The sequence below is a fragment of the Narcine bancroftii genome, chromosome 5 (genome assembly GCF_036971445.1).
Source record: "Narcine bancroftii isolate sNarBan1 chromosome 5, sNarBan1.hap1, whole genome shotgun sequence".
Taxonomy (NCBI): Eukaryota; Metazoa; Chordata; class Chondrichthyes; order Torpediniformes; family Narcinidae; genus Narcine; species Narcine bancroftii.
In genome coordinates this window covers 207,242,948-207,256,686 of record NC_091473.1, presented here as the reverse complement: position 1 = coordinate 207,256,686, position 13,739 = coordinate 207,242,948, and the positions used below count along the sequence as shown (strand labels likewise).

The following is a 13,739-nucleotide window of genomic DNA, read 5'->3' as shown; positions in this document are numbered from 1 at the left end:
TTCACAGAGGGCCAAAATTAAAAACTTGGACTAAGACGTGGGCCAAACTAAATATTTATTGAAAATTTTCAACAACATCTGCATGTTTTCTCTTCTTTCAACATATGTAATGTTAAACTTTTTCTTATTAAAATAAATGTTTAATAATAGTTTTGGTTAAACTCTTTCCAGAAGAAGCATTAACAAATGAGAAATAAAATATTCAATAAATAATATTTCTCTATAGCCTTTAAGCTCCTTTTAAATGTATTTTTTTTCACAAGCCAAGAAGTCAAAAAAATAACAACTTGCTTCAATGAAAATCCAATCTTTCAACTATGAACAGTCCAAAGTTAACCAAAGAAAATATTAATCCAAGCTTAGCTTGCCACATTGTGATTTACTCTGATGCACCTGGGTCTAAAGCAGATACTTGGCATCTCTTCTTAGATGCAAGTTCATCAAACTCTGGGGTCAGAGTTTGCCTCCTACCTGTCTTGAAAGATCCTGTTTTCTGTCTCTCGTTTGGCCATTTTTCATAAGGGGTTTATTACATGTGAGTTAGGCGACAGGTTGCAGGTGCTAATGAAAGTAAACAGAGGAGGTGGGGGCGATTAGCGGGCTGACGGGCCGGCACCAACGCATTTGCAGAGCATTCTGGGATTTGTAGCATTAGCTGTGCATGCGGCAGCCAGCGGGCCAGCTCTAATACATATTTGCTATGATCTTGCGGCCCAAATATAATTATATCACAGGTCAAATATGGCCCGCAGGCCTGAGTTTGACATGTGTGGGTTAAAGGATATTGTTCATTAATCTCACAGCCTGCGGGGAGATGCTGTTTCCCAGCCTGGCAGTCCCGATTTTGAGGCTCCTGTACTTCCTTCCAGATGGTGGTGGGTCAAAGAAACCTGTCCTCATATCAACCGCAAGCCTGGCCACAAAGCTATCAATTCCACCATCTAAATCACACATGTGTGTGTAAATTTCCCAGGCCCAAATCTGAATCGTCAGTTCGGAATCCAGTCTCAGAAATCCAATGTTGACACGAAGACTCTTACATTGATGCAAAGAAGTGTTTACAAATGAAGTGGGATGATAGACTGTTGTAAACTCACGAAATCCTTGTCAAATTGCTTCCAGAGAAATGTCCTTTCAGGTGAGTGGTGGTCAAAACTCCCCTGTGCCTGGGGGACATGAAGCAAATAGCTTTCCCAAAGCTTCCAGAACCCTTTTCGTGGGTCTGCCAAAATGTAAGCTCCCCTTTCTTGTCACGGTATCGTACACTAAGTCCCCTTCAAAAGTGACCTTTCCTTTGGCCACAGTGGGGCAGACTCACCCCCTTTTCAGGGAGAAACCAAGCAAATTGTCCATGACCACATAAGTCCACTTCAGCACAGTATTACCTCAAGAGATCCTGCTCCTGTGCCTGCCTCCTTAAAATGCTCCTCCCCCCACCCATCAAACTGAGTTCTGTTTCTTTGACATGCTGGTCACATGGTCACATGCGTCCCAGGGCCTTCCTCTATCTTCAGAAGTAGTGAATTGGAGGACATGCTGTCCCCAGCCTGCCAGCCCTCAGTCAATCTCTAAAGCTTGTAGGGCTTGTAGCATGATTTGCTCTCTTAAAATGACAATCCCACTAAAATGGAAATGAACTGGGAGCACGTAATGCTTTGAAATTGTGCAGATATCGTTTGTGCTGCTGGAGCAAGGGGAGGATCAAGAGTCTGAGAGCTGTGAGGAAGAAACTGTTCTTGAACCTGGAGCCTCTGGCTGAAGGAGGTAGCAGTGAGAAGAGGTTGTGACAAGGATGAGGGGGGTTATGAAAGAAATTTTATGGATTGACATTCGCTGACATAATTGGCAAACAGCCCATTTTAATGTAGCATCAGTTCAGCAATATATATTATTTAGAGCAGGGGTGGTCAATCTTTTAATTTTACATTTTTAATTTAGACATACAGCACAGTAACAAGCCATTTCGGCCAATGTGTCCATGATGCCCAATTAACTTACACTCCTGGTACATTCATGTGGCCTGAAATGGCCTGTTAACGTGCTGTATGATTAAATTAAAAATGTAAAATTAAAAGGTTGGCTATCCCTGATTTAGTGGGTAAGTTGTTGCCTTAAACATTGTCAAAGACACTAACAGTGGTTTTTAACATATTCTTCTTCATATTAGATAAAACTAAGATTTTGATATACAATTACAGTGAAGGTTCTCACGGCTTTATTCCATGATGTAATCCTGTTTTCGGTGGGAATTTGTTTGTCTCTCTATAAATATCCATGGATGTGGACTTTTAGAGTCGGATGATGGGGGTGGGGGGAGAACGACTGCTGCCTTACTCTCCATGATACATCATGTGAAATAAAGTCTATGAAGTGAAACTCCAGGTCTCCAATCAGTTAATTTTGTTGACAGAATTGGAGTAATCAGCTGAACTCCGAGAAAAAGGAGACATTAACTTAAGAAGCTACAAAAAGGCACAACAGAAAAGACAGGCAGATGCACAAAATTATACTCCCTGATGATCCAGCCACCTTTTTCAGCTGTGAATAAACAACTTCCTCACTCACCTCACGGCACAGCGGGAGCATCTGCAAAGCCCCTCCAACTCTGTATTTTCTGTCACTGACCAAGAAGGATATGTGCAGTAAATTACAGAATTCTGTTGACACCGTGGTTGAAGTAAGAACACAAAATACTGGTGAAGCTCAGCTGGTCAAACAGTGTCCTTTATGTATCAAAGGCAGAGATACAGAACTGACATTTCGGGCTTGAGCCCACCATCAAAGTATAAGAAAATGCCAGCAAGTGTCCGAACAAACAGGTAGTGAGGTGGGAAGAGGGAGATGGAAAGGCAGGAGATTATAGGTGGAGAAAGGAGGGAGGGGACAGCAGCAATGAGGGGGAGAGAGGGAAAGAACTGTGTGGGTGAAAGAACTGGAAGGACAGGAAAAGGGAAGGGGAAAGAAAATGTGAGCCACAGTGGTTGATTTTCATGCCACCTGGCTGGAGGGTGTCCAGAAGGAAAAAAAAGTGTTGTTCCTTCAATCTACGGGTGGTCAGGGTGGGACACTACATAAGGCATGTGAGTGCAGGAATGTGACCCAGAATTGAAGTAGATGGGCACTGGGAGGTCACTGTGGTTGCGGACAGAGAAGAGGTGCTGAGCGAAATGATCTCCCAGTCTGCGACTGGTCTCTCCGATGTAGAGAATACCACAAAGGGTGCCCCAGATGCAGCAAATAAGTGTTCTGGATGTACAAGTGAAGTGTTGCTTCACATGGAAGGCTTGTTTGGGGCCCCAGACCCTGGTGAGGGAGGAGGTGTGAGTTCAGGTGTTGCACCTCCTGTGAGCAGAGTCTACTCAGCATCAAGTTAACCTTTAGAAGAATGGTGAATGACCTCCCATCCAACAATGCCGATTAGTACCTGAAGCTGAGGAGACCATTTTTTCCAGTGATTAACGGTTTAATAAACCAAGTTGCAATTAATTGCACAGAGGTCTTGCACAATCTTACCCATTCCAAAACTGGGGAAGAGGAATAAGACCTCCGTGCGATTAATTGAATAGTTGTATCGCTCCATTGATTCCCGATGCAATGTGATACTTTCTGTTATCCCTGCTGCAGCCATTATTTCCATAGTAATTGATTTATCCTCAACCTTTTTTTTTCTGGACCATTTCACCCAGATAATCAATATTTCTTTTCCTTCACATGGTAGTAGTTTTCAAACTTTTTCTTTCCACTCACGTTTAGTAATCCCTCTGCCATAGGCAAGGTCGCCTCCAGAACATATGCTAGAGGGGGGGGGCATTAGTGTGTAAGAGGAGGGCTTGTTCACTGGGGGGTGGTGCTTGCCAGGACCTACCAGTCGATGAGGGGAGGGGGCCAGGACTTACCTATCAATGGGGGGAGGGAAATGCCAGGACCTAGCTGTGGGACCTACTTGTTGATGGGGAGGTGCCAGGCCTACCTGTTGAGAGACAAGGGTGTAATGGAAGATTCTAACCTGTTTTTTTTAAACTTACAGCTCTGGGTTCTGCAAGGCTGAGAACCTGCTTGTGTTTTAGAATCAGCAGACATAAGCTAAATTCCATCAAGGGGCCAGAGATGCTGTTATCTGATGAAAGGACATCTGTGTACCAAGAACATTTAATTTTCCTGCTTGTTTTGGTCACAGACTGTCAGAGGCCTAGCCTTGATGCAAAATAAACCATTGTATTCAAAGTGATAAACTGAAAATTATGTTATTAGAACCCTAGCATGCTAGCTTGCTCGTTTCTCTTTCTTGCTGTGCTGGGAATAGGTGCTTGGGTAAGCAGTTTTTGGGTAATATAAGTCATGGTCCCGCTGCTGAAGTTTGAGACTCTCCGAGAGGTGGCAACATCTCTCAGCAAGAAGAAGAACTTCCCGGTCAGGGGAGGTGGAGAAGCTGCTACCGGCACCCTGACAACCTATTACAAGTGTGCAGTCGTTGCCTAGCTTCGGCAGTTGGGACCAGTCCAAGTGTTGATAAGTATAGTTGGGAAGGGCTTGCATATTGTAGTGTGAAATCAGCTTTTGAATTTGTAATAAACATTTGTATAATCTGAACTGCTCTTGGTGTGTGTGTCTATTTTCTTTAGGTAGCTCAAACACTGTGACCAATCTAAAACGAACAAAATGAGAGGTATAAGTTTATCCAAGACAAGGGGCCAGGACCTACTTGTTAATGAAGGGGAGGGACCAGGACCTGTTGATGAGGGGAGGGGCTGTGACTTACCTGTCCATAAGAGGGCCGGGGCCAACCTGTTGATGAAGGGGGGGGGGGGGGGGCGGAACGGGGACCTACCTGTCGACGAAGAGAGGGGGATGGAGCCTATCTGTCGATGGGGGGAGGATAGGAGGATAGGACCTACGTATCAACAAGGAGGGAGGGGGGCGGGGATCTACCTGTCGACAAGGGGAATTGGGACTTCCAGGTTAGTGTAAGCCTTTTACAATATTCATGTAAACCAACGCGATGGCTTCACCCCAGTGTTACGACCCAATGACTTGGCGCAGATGATGCGCCCGCTTGAATATTATTTCGTGACCCTCCCGCTGGATGTTAACCGTATTCTGGCCGCCAGAATACGGTTAACATAGCAGCAAAGAATTTTCCTGTTGTATCGGGCCATCCTTGTATTGTTCACGACCCGCAGGCAGAGGAGTTACAGCTTAATTCCATCGTAACCCGGGCTTTTACAATATTGCGACAGACCGGTTATGAAGGGCTCTTTATCTCAACCTAGTTACATTTTCCAGCGATCAGCCCGGCCACATTCCTGCCAGAACCCACCGATGCGGGGATCTGAGATATTGAGGACGTGAACACAGCCGTCACCTCTCCTCGTACCCGACCTGATATGTACCCACGTTGATGGTCATCCATGTCGCCCCGTACACAATGTTCTTCTCGCCAGTTATGCCACTGTCTCGCCGTTTGAATTTGTTGAAGACTTTGCCCTGCCGCGGGGAGCCTCCGCTCAGGTGGCCGAACCCTTTGCCCTCGCTCGGGACCGACTCTCATTAATGGTTTGGGGAAGTCCACGATTTTGGAAAGTTTTGGACAGACGCGTCGCCTCGTCGGGCCACCATCAAACATGCCTGGTTTAGTCCACGACCTCCTCGACGCCCACCTTCTTCCTTTACACGTCGCAGTAATTAAATGTGAGGCTCGCACGACCAGAATGACTGTTTCCATGGGCCACGCTCTTGCTGACGAGTCACTTTTACACCAATCGCCCCTTTTGAGAGTCACCGGGCTCTAAACCGCCTGTTCCCAGCCCATTTCTTTTCCTGAACTAGAACAAGCCCAGAAAGCAGACCCATTTCAGGAGAGCCGGAGCTGGCAGCGGGCTGGGTGCACGGAGGTGCTGCTGACTGGGTACACCCTGACGGATGATCTGTCTGCCCCAGATCACCCTTTTTGTCCCCTGATTCAATCCTGCTTCATTTACAGGCTCGCACGGGCAAAGAGGGATGCTGCCCGAGATTGGAACATAAGAAATAGGAGCAGGAGTCGGCCATCCGGCCCGTTGAGCAGACGCCGCCATTTAATAAGTTGATCCTTTCCCCCGGAAATATTGGTAACGGTGCACAAGGTTGGATGGACGTATGTAGCCTGTCAATAGCACAGTTAAGGCAGGATTCCAGTAAAATCTGACCACCTATCTGAGCAGCTACAAATTGATTTTGTACACATGCCTGCTATCAAACAATTTAAATATTTGTTGGTTTTGGTTGGTGTGTTTTCTCGGTGGGTGGAAGTTTATCCGACTAAAATCGATGGCGCTAGAACCGTCGTTCAAGTCCTAATGAAGGTATACCCGTACCAACGGGGAGCATCATACGTCAGTAAAAGGCCTGGCCGAAGCTCTGGGATTCCGATGGCAGTTGCAAATCCCATCCCAGGCTCAGTCCTCCAAAATGGATGAAAGAGCAATCAAATTTTAAAGAAAATTAAATGTAGACATACAGCACGATAACACGCCATTTCGGCCCACGACTCCACACCGCCCAATTAACCTACACCACCAGTACGTTTCGAACGGTGGGTGGGAACCGGAACCCCCTGAGAAAACCAACGCAGACCGCGCGGGATTCCAACCCAATTCCCGATCGCTGGCGCTGTAAAGGCGCCACGCTACCGCTACGCCAACTGTAAGAAGCCATTCATGAGCTCAGGTGGCCAGGCACCTCTGTCCGTTGGAATGCACACGTTGAGATACTGGCCCAATAGGCGGACCGGGTTATTTCCTCCTGAGATACTGATGGGCTGACGTACGCCTGTCGCATGTTACCCCAAACAAAGTAGTCTTCATTTGCAGAGCTGAGGCTTCCCAAAATTATGCCCAAACCATGTGTGAAACAGCCCAGAAATTGTATTCCGGGTTTCGGGATATCCAGAAACCCTTCCTTGACAGAGGGAACGTTTGAACCCGTAGACATTAACACGAATTTTTCTCCTCTCCTGGGTAGAAAGGACTCTACCTTGTGTTTTAACGACTTATACAGCCTTGAAAGAGAAGGAGAGATCTCATCGTCTCTGAAATCGCAATATTAATCATTCATAATATTTAACCTGTATTATATTTGTGCTTTATCTTAGAAACAAAATATGAGGTGTAACATTGTTGATTTCCAAAATGTCCCAAATAGGAGAGGGTGTTTATTTATGGAAAAATGATATGGTGCCCCCAGAGATTTGTACTAAATCGAATAAAAAAAGATATCCCTCTGAATACATTCCTTTATATGGTTTATTTGTCTGCTAAAAGGTTAGCTGTTGAATATATATATCTATCCCATTCCATACTGCGGCAAGATCAAACCAGCAACTACAAAGAAGGCATGTCACACAGGGGTAAAGATGAACAATTACTTTATTAACAAAAAATTCACCTTCAAACTTTAATTCAAAATCCCCCCCCTTTTATAACAATGCCCACTGGTTACTATGTAAATTTCTATAACAGTGTGAAACAAATAAATTCCCCAGCCTAAATATAACATATGTTATCAAAGTCTAAGTTATATTTCCAACCAGCCCACAGAAAAACTTAGACAAAAAAACACACAAGACTCACAAAACTTCAATCTCAACCGAAGCAAAGATCATAAACAAAATTCAGTTTGTTTGGTAAATTGAAGCCAAAAGATATTTGAGAGAGAGAGAGAGAATGAGCACAAAATTAGAAGTAGTCTTCTTGTGTTGCTCGCAGAGAGAGGAACCACTGGCTTCGACCGGATCCTTCTGGCTGCCTTCGGAATGTTCATCCTTTATGTAATCCCAACATTCTAAACTGCTCTTCAGTCTATGACTCATGCTCTGGGCCTCCTTCCACTCCACAGTGTTATAGATAGAGAATTTAGGTTAAAAAGGGCTTAAGTTAAAATGTGATGATTATGATTATATGATTATTTTATATGATTATATTATATGATTATTTTATGATTATAAAAGGGGAAGCCAGAATAGACAGGGAGCTTACCATAAAAGTTCAGCTAGACAATGTTATAACAAACAGAGATTTTCATGGTCACAGAGAGACATGTAGGAGCCAAAGATTGATAAAAAGAGTGAGAAACAGAATTTAGTGTGTGTAGAGTTCGTAGTGTACATGACAAACATGATAATTACAAATGCAAGTGTACTTAGGATGATTTTGCAAAAACTAACCAATTAAAACAGTGTTAAAAAGAAGGGGAAGGACAAACAAAGAAAGGTATAAAAATCAATGCACTGTATGTATTGGGGCTTGACTTGGTGAGAAGCCAGTTGAGTCCAACTCTGCAGACTTGTAAATAAAGCTTTTCGTGTCATCAATTTTAAAGAGACTCATGTGTGAGAATTTGTACTTCTGACAATTGGGGGCTCGTCCGGGATCTACACTCCAGCCGTGGGAGGAGGTGAGAAAGGGGACATCGGAGGTGGTGCACCCCGCTGAGTTCAGCGGCTCCTAGTCCCTTGCTCGTCGCCTCGGGCGGCTTGAGCGAGTGGTATCCGGACAAGGTGACACGACAAGACGAAAAGGAGAGGGGTTACGGTTCAATCCCCAGGAAGACACCGGTAAGTGATGACTTACGATTGTGGTGTGGGGATTGACGGATGAGACCACCCAGGTAACGGTCATGACGGGATAAAAAACTATAAAATGATAAATCAGGTGTAGAGCCTTTGTCGTGGCGTGAGGACCCTGTCGTGGGACCCTAGGATAGACCCCAGGGAAACCTCGGCGGGATCCGGCGGAGGGATAGTACCTCCGACGAGGCGTCCAAGAAGAAAGGGAGTAGGGTCCCGAACGGGAGGGTCCTCAGCAACGATAAACGGATCTAGGTGGGAAAAATGGGAGGATCAAAATCTAAGGGCTCGTCTGAAAGATCAGGACATTTCCCGGGAGTTCCCCTTGACAGCCCTTTGGGGAGAATGTTTGAAAATTGGGATAGTAAACGATATCGAGACAAAAACAAGAAAAAGATGGTTCAATATTGTCTTCTTTGGTCGAAACAGCCTATCAAAGGTTCCTCGGTCTGGTGGCCGAAATTTGGATCTGATGAGGATTGGGTTAGACAAGCATTAAACATATATGTAAATTCGAAACAAAAGGTGAATCAAGAAGAGTCAGCATATGCATTTTGTTGGGTTCCCTGGCCAGGATCCTTAACAAAATGTTTTAAATTGAGGGTAGCAAGAGAAAAGAAGTGGGAACCTCTGGACAACCTCCCCCCTCCTTATGTTCCCCCGTTGCCCACTGCGCCTGAGGGAAGCTCGCTGCTGGAGGGGAAAGGTGATGAATCTGATTGCCCCGGAAGGGGCCGGAAACAAAGGGATGAATTAAGGGAGTCGGACCCTAAACTTCCACCAGTAAACCGACCCTGGACCAGATCCCAGACTGGTCCAGGACCATCGAAGTCTTCAGTAAGCCTAAATCCCCTGAGGGAAGTTCCAATGGGAGGACCGGGAGGGGGAACGGGATATGTAAACGTTCCCTTAACTAGTACGGAGGTGCGGGGATTTAAGAAGGAAATGAAAAATCTATTGGAAGATCCCATGGGACTGGCCGAACAGTTTGACCAGTTCCTGGGACCAAACACATATACCTGGGAAGAGATGCATGCAATAATGGGAACATTATTCTCACCCCAGGAGAGGCAGATGATTCGACAGGCTGCCCTCCTCATGTGGGAACGTGAACAACCTGGGGACCCCAGACCCCATGAACAAAAATATCCCTTGAATGAACCCAGGTGGGACAAACGAACACCTGAGGGATTGGCAAGTATGAGACAATATAGAGAGTGGACGATTAAAGGGATACGGGAGGCTGTGCCAAAGGGTCACAATTTCACCAAGGCATTTGGGAACCACCAGGGGAAAGATGAATCCCCTACTGATTTCTTGGAGAGGGTGAGAAAGAATGTCCAACAGTATGCGGGTGTGGACCCTAGTACACCAATGGGTGAACAGCTTATTCGAATTGAATTTGTTTCCAAATCGTGGCAGGACATTAGAAAGAAACTAGAAAAGGAGGAGGGCTGGAATGAAAAACCACTGAGCGACCTGTCGAAAAAGGTGCAAAGAGTATATGTGCAGAGGGAAGAGGAAGGTCAAAAGAGGGCAGCGAAGATTATGGTACAGACTATCCGACAGATAAATGCCGAGTCCAGAGGGGAAAGGAAACAAAACCTTCCTCTAAGCAACCCAAGATATTCAAGAGAGGGGAGACCCCGGAGACCCGTTAAGTGCTATTACTGCAATGAGGAAGGACACTTCAAGAGGGAACTCCCCCAATATAAGAGGGAAGTGCGTACCCTCGAACTCATGGAAGAAGATTAGGGGGGTCAGGGGTTCTGAATGTTGGGGACCAGGTATAAGAGGGAACCCTTGGTAAAACTAAAAATTGGTCCCCAGGGAGAAGAGGTGGTGTTTATGGTGGACACGGGAGTGGAACGAAGTAGTGTAATAACTGTGCCGATCGGGACCGAGCCTGTAAAAAGCAATTTGAAAATTTCTGGGATAGAAGGGGCTCCCAGAATGGTATCGATAATTCCCCAAGTGACAGTGAAGCTGGAAGGGAGAGAAGGGGTACAGGACCTCTTGTTGTTACCGTCGGCCAGATTTAACCTCCTAGGAAGAGATTTACAGGCTCTCCTAGGTTTGGGTGCTCTCCCCGTGGACGGAGAAGTGCGAGTCCACCTCTGTGCTCTGAAGGAGGAGGATGAACGGCAGATTGACGAGAGAGTCTGGTATAAGAAGGGAAATCGAGGAGGTCTGGACATCCCACCTTTACATGTCACATTAATACCAGGTCATCAGCCGGTAAGGAAACGTCAGTATCCTATTTCTTTGGAAGGGAGGAAGGGGCTACAGCCGGTAATTGAGACCCTAATACGAGACGGACTATTGGAGGAATGCATGTCACCCTATAACACCCCTATACTCCCAGTGAAAAAGTCAGATGGATCCTATCGTCTAGTTCAGGATCTAAGAAGTTTGAATGCTATTGTTCAGACCCGCCACCCAGTGGTGCCTAATCCCTATACTATTATGAGTCGTATTCCCCCAGACCATGAGTGGTTTAGTGTTATCGACCTGAAGGACGCCTTCTGGACGTGTCCACTAGAAGAGGGAAGTAGAGATATATTCGTGTTTGAATGGGAGAATCCATGGACAGGTAGACGGAGGCAGCTTCGGTGGACTGTATTGCCCCAAGGGTTCACTGAATCTCCGAACCTGTTTGGACAAATGCTAGAACAAATCCTGGCGGACTATCCACGATCCGATGATTCCCAACTGATGCAGTATGTGGACGATTTACTGTTATCAGGACCCAAAGAACAGGAAATGAGGGGAGATACAATTAGACTCTTGAATTATCTGGGGAAAAAGGGTCTGCGAGTGTCCAGGAACAAGTTGAGAGGACTGTGGTATATCTGGGACACCAGATAAGTAAAGGACAGAGACGGATTACCCCTGAACGGATTGCGGGAATCACTAGAATGCCGTTACCCCATAATAAGAAGGAAATAAGACAATTCCTGGGACTTTTAAGTTACTGTAGGTTATGGATAGAGGACTACTCAGCGTTGGTGAAGTTTATGTATGAAAAGCTGACAAATGAAGATGAATATCCATTGAAATGGACCCAGGAGGAGAAGGGATGGTTTGAGGACTTGAAGCATCGCCTGACACGAGCCCCGGTACTCACTCTGCCCTCTTTAAAACAACCCTTCCAGCTATTTGTCACTCATAACCAAGGAACAGCTGTGGGAGTTTTAACACAGGAAAAAGGCGGTCAGCGACACCTAGTGGCTTTCCTATCCAAAATGATGGACCCAGTGTCTCGCGGATGGCTGACGTGTATCCAGGGAGTAGCGGCTGCTGCTCTGTTGGTGGAGGAGGCACGTAAACTTACTTTTGGAGGAAGGATGACTGTGTACACCTCCCATTCTGTGAGTGTTCTATTAACACAAACCGCCCATCGATGGCTGACTGATTCCCGCATATTAAAGTACGAGACCATTTTAATGGTCGGAGAAGATCTACAGTTTGCTAAGAATAATAGTTGCAACCCAGCTCAGTTTTTATATGGCAGTGAAACAGGGGAAGAAGTGGAGCACGACTGTGTCGAGTTGACGGATCTTCAGACCAAGACCCGAGAGGACTTTGCGATACTCCTCTGGGAGAGGGATATGAATTCTACATTGATGGCTCCGCCAGATGTGTTGACGGAATGAGGAGAAGCGGGTATGCCATAATAGAAGGAAATGCTTGGAAAGTGGTAGAATCTGCGAGGCTACCCGGAAGCTGGTCGGCACAGTCCTGTGAACTATATGCCTTGCAGAGAGCCCTCAGAGTACTGGCAGAGAAAACTGGAACAATTTACACTGACTCCAAATACGCATACGGGGTAGTGCATACCTTTGGTAAGATCTGGAAGGAGCCCGGTCTGATTACATCAAGAGGAAATGAATTGGCACACGAACAGATGATTACTCTGACTTTGGAAGCCTTGACATTACCCCGGGAAATAGCAGTGGTCTACATACCAGGCCATCAGAGGGGAGATACCCCGACCGCAATTGGGAACAGACTGGCTGATGAAGAGGCCAAAAGGGCAGTCAAGCAACAAGAAGTCCGTTTGCTGACCTTAATCCCAATAAGACAAGGTATAAAAAAGGCTCCCATTTTCACTGCTAAGGAAGAAAAGGACATGGCTCAGCTGGGCGCAAGCCAGCTGCCTGATGGAACATGGAAGACACCGGATGGAAGAATGGTTCTAAATAAGGAAATAACTCGCAATATTTTAAAACACCTGCATCATCAGAGCCACTGGGGCACCCAGGCCTTGTGCGACACAGTGCTTCGAGAATATGTGTGTAAGGGGATCTACACCTTGGCCCAACAGGAGGTGCAGAACTGCCACATCTGCACAAGAATTAATAAGAAGGTAATGAGGACGAGTACCATGGGAGGTCAACCGTTGGCCATACGCCCCTTCCAAAGAATCCAGATTGACTTCATAGAGTTACCTCAAGTCCAAAAATGGAAATATCTGTTGGTGGTGATAGATCACTTTACCCGATGGGTGGAAGCCTTCCCAACAGTAAATGCTATAGCCTCTACAGTAGCTCGCCTCCTCCTAGAGCAGGTGATCCCCAGATATGGTATAATGGATTCTATAGACTCAGACAGGGGTCCACATTTTTGCTCCAAAGTCCAGCAATTGATTTGTGATGCATTGCAGGTCTCTTGGAAATTGCATACCCCTTGGCATCCACAAAGCTCAGGGAGGTTTGAACGTATGAATGGAACCCTAAAGACGCAATTGACAAAATTAATGGTGGAGACTAAAATGCCTTGGATAAAGTGTCTGCCCCTGGCCTTATTGAGAATTCGTACTGCCCCACGCAGGGATGTGGGGTTGTCCCCTTATGAGATGATGTTTGGGCTTCCCTTCTGGAGTACAGTTGAGGGGTGTCCCACCTTGGGGGAAGGGGATATTTTTGTTAGGAACTATTTACAGGCACTGTCACGCTCTCTTACAGATTTACGAAAGAGGGGACTATTGGCACAAACACCGCCTCTAGACTTTTCTTTACACAAGGTGGAACCGGGAGACTGGATTCTCATCAAGACCTGGAAAACTGAAAAACTCCAGCCACAGTGGGAAGGTTCATTCCAAGTTCTCTTGACTACAGAGGCTGCAGTACGAACA

At 46.0% G+C, this 13,739-nt stretch overlaps 1 long non-coding RNA gene across 1 annotated transcript; it reads left to right on the top strand.

Annotated features, from left to right (window-relative positions):
* Positions 1 to 4,991: 4,991 nt before the first annotated feature.
* Positions 4,992 to 8,354, top strand: LOC138764646 (uncharacterized). The gene is made up of 2 exons (XR_011358236.1): positions 4,992 to 5,688; positions 5,981 to 8,354. It is a non-coding gene; the product is annotated as an uncharacterized lncRNA (long non-coding RNA).
* Positions 8,355 to 13,739: the final 5,385 nt, after the last annotated feature.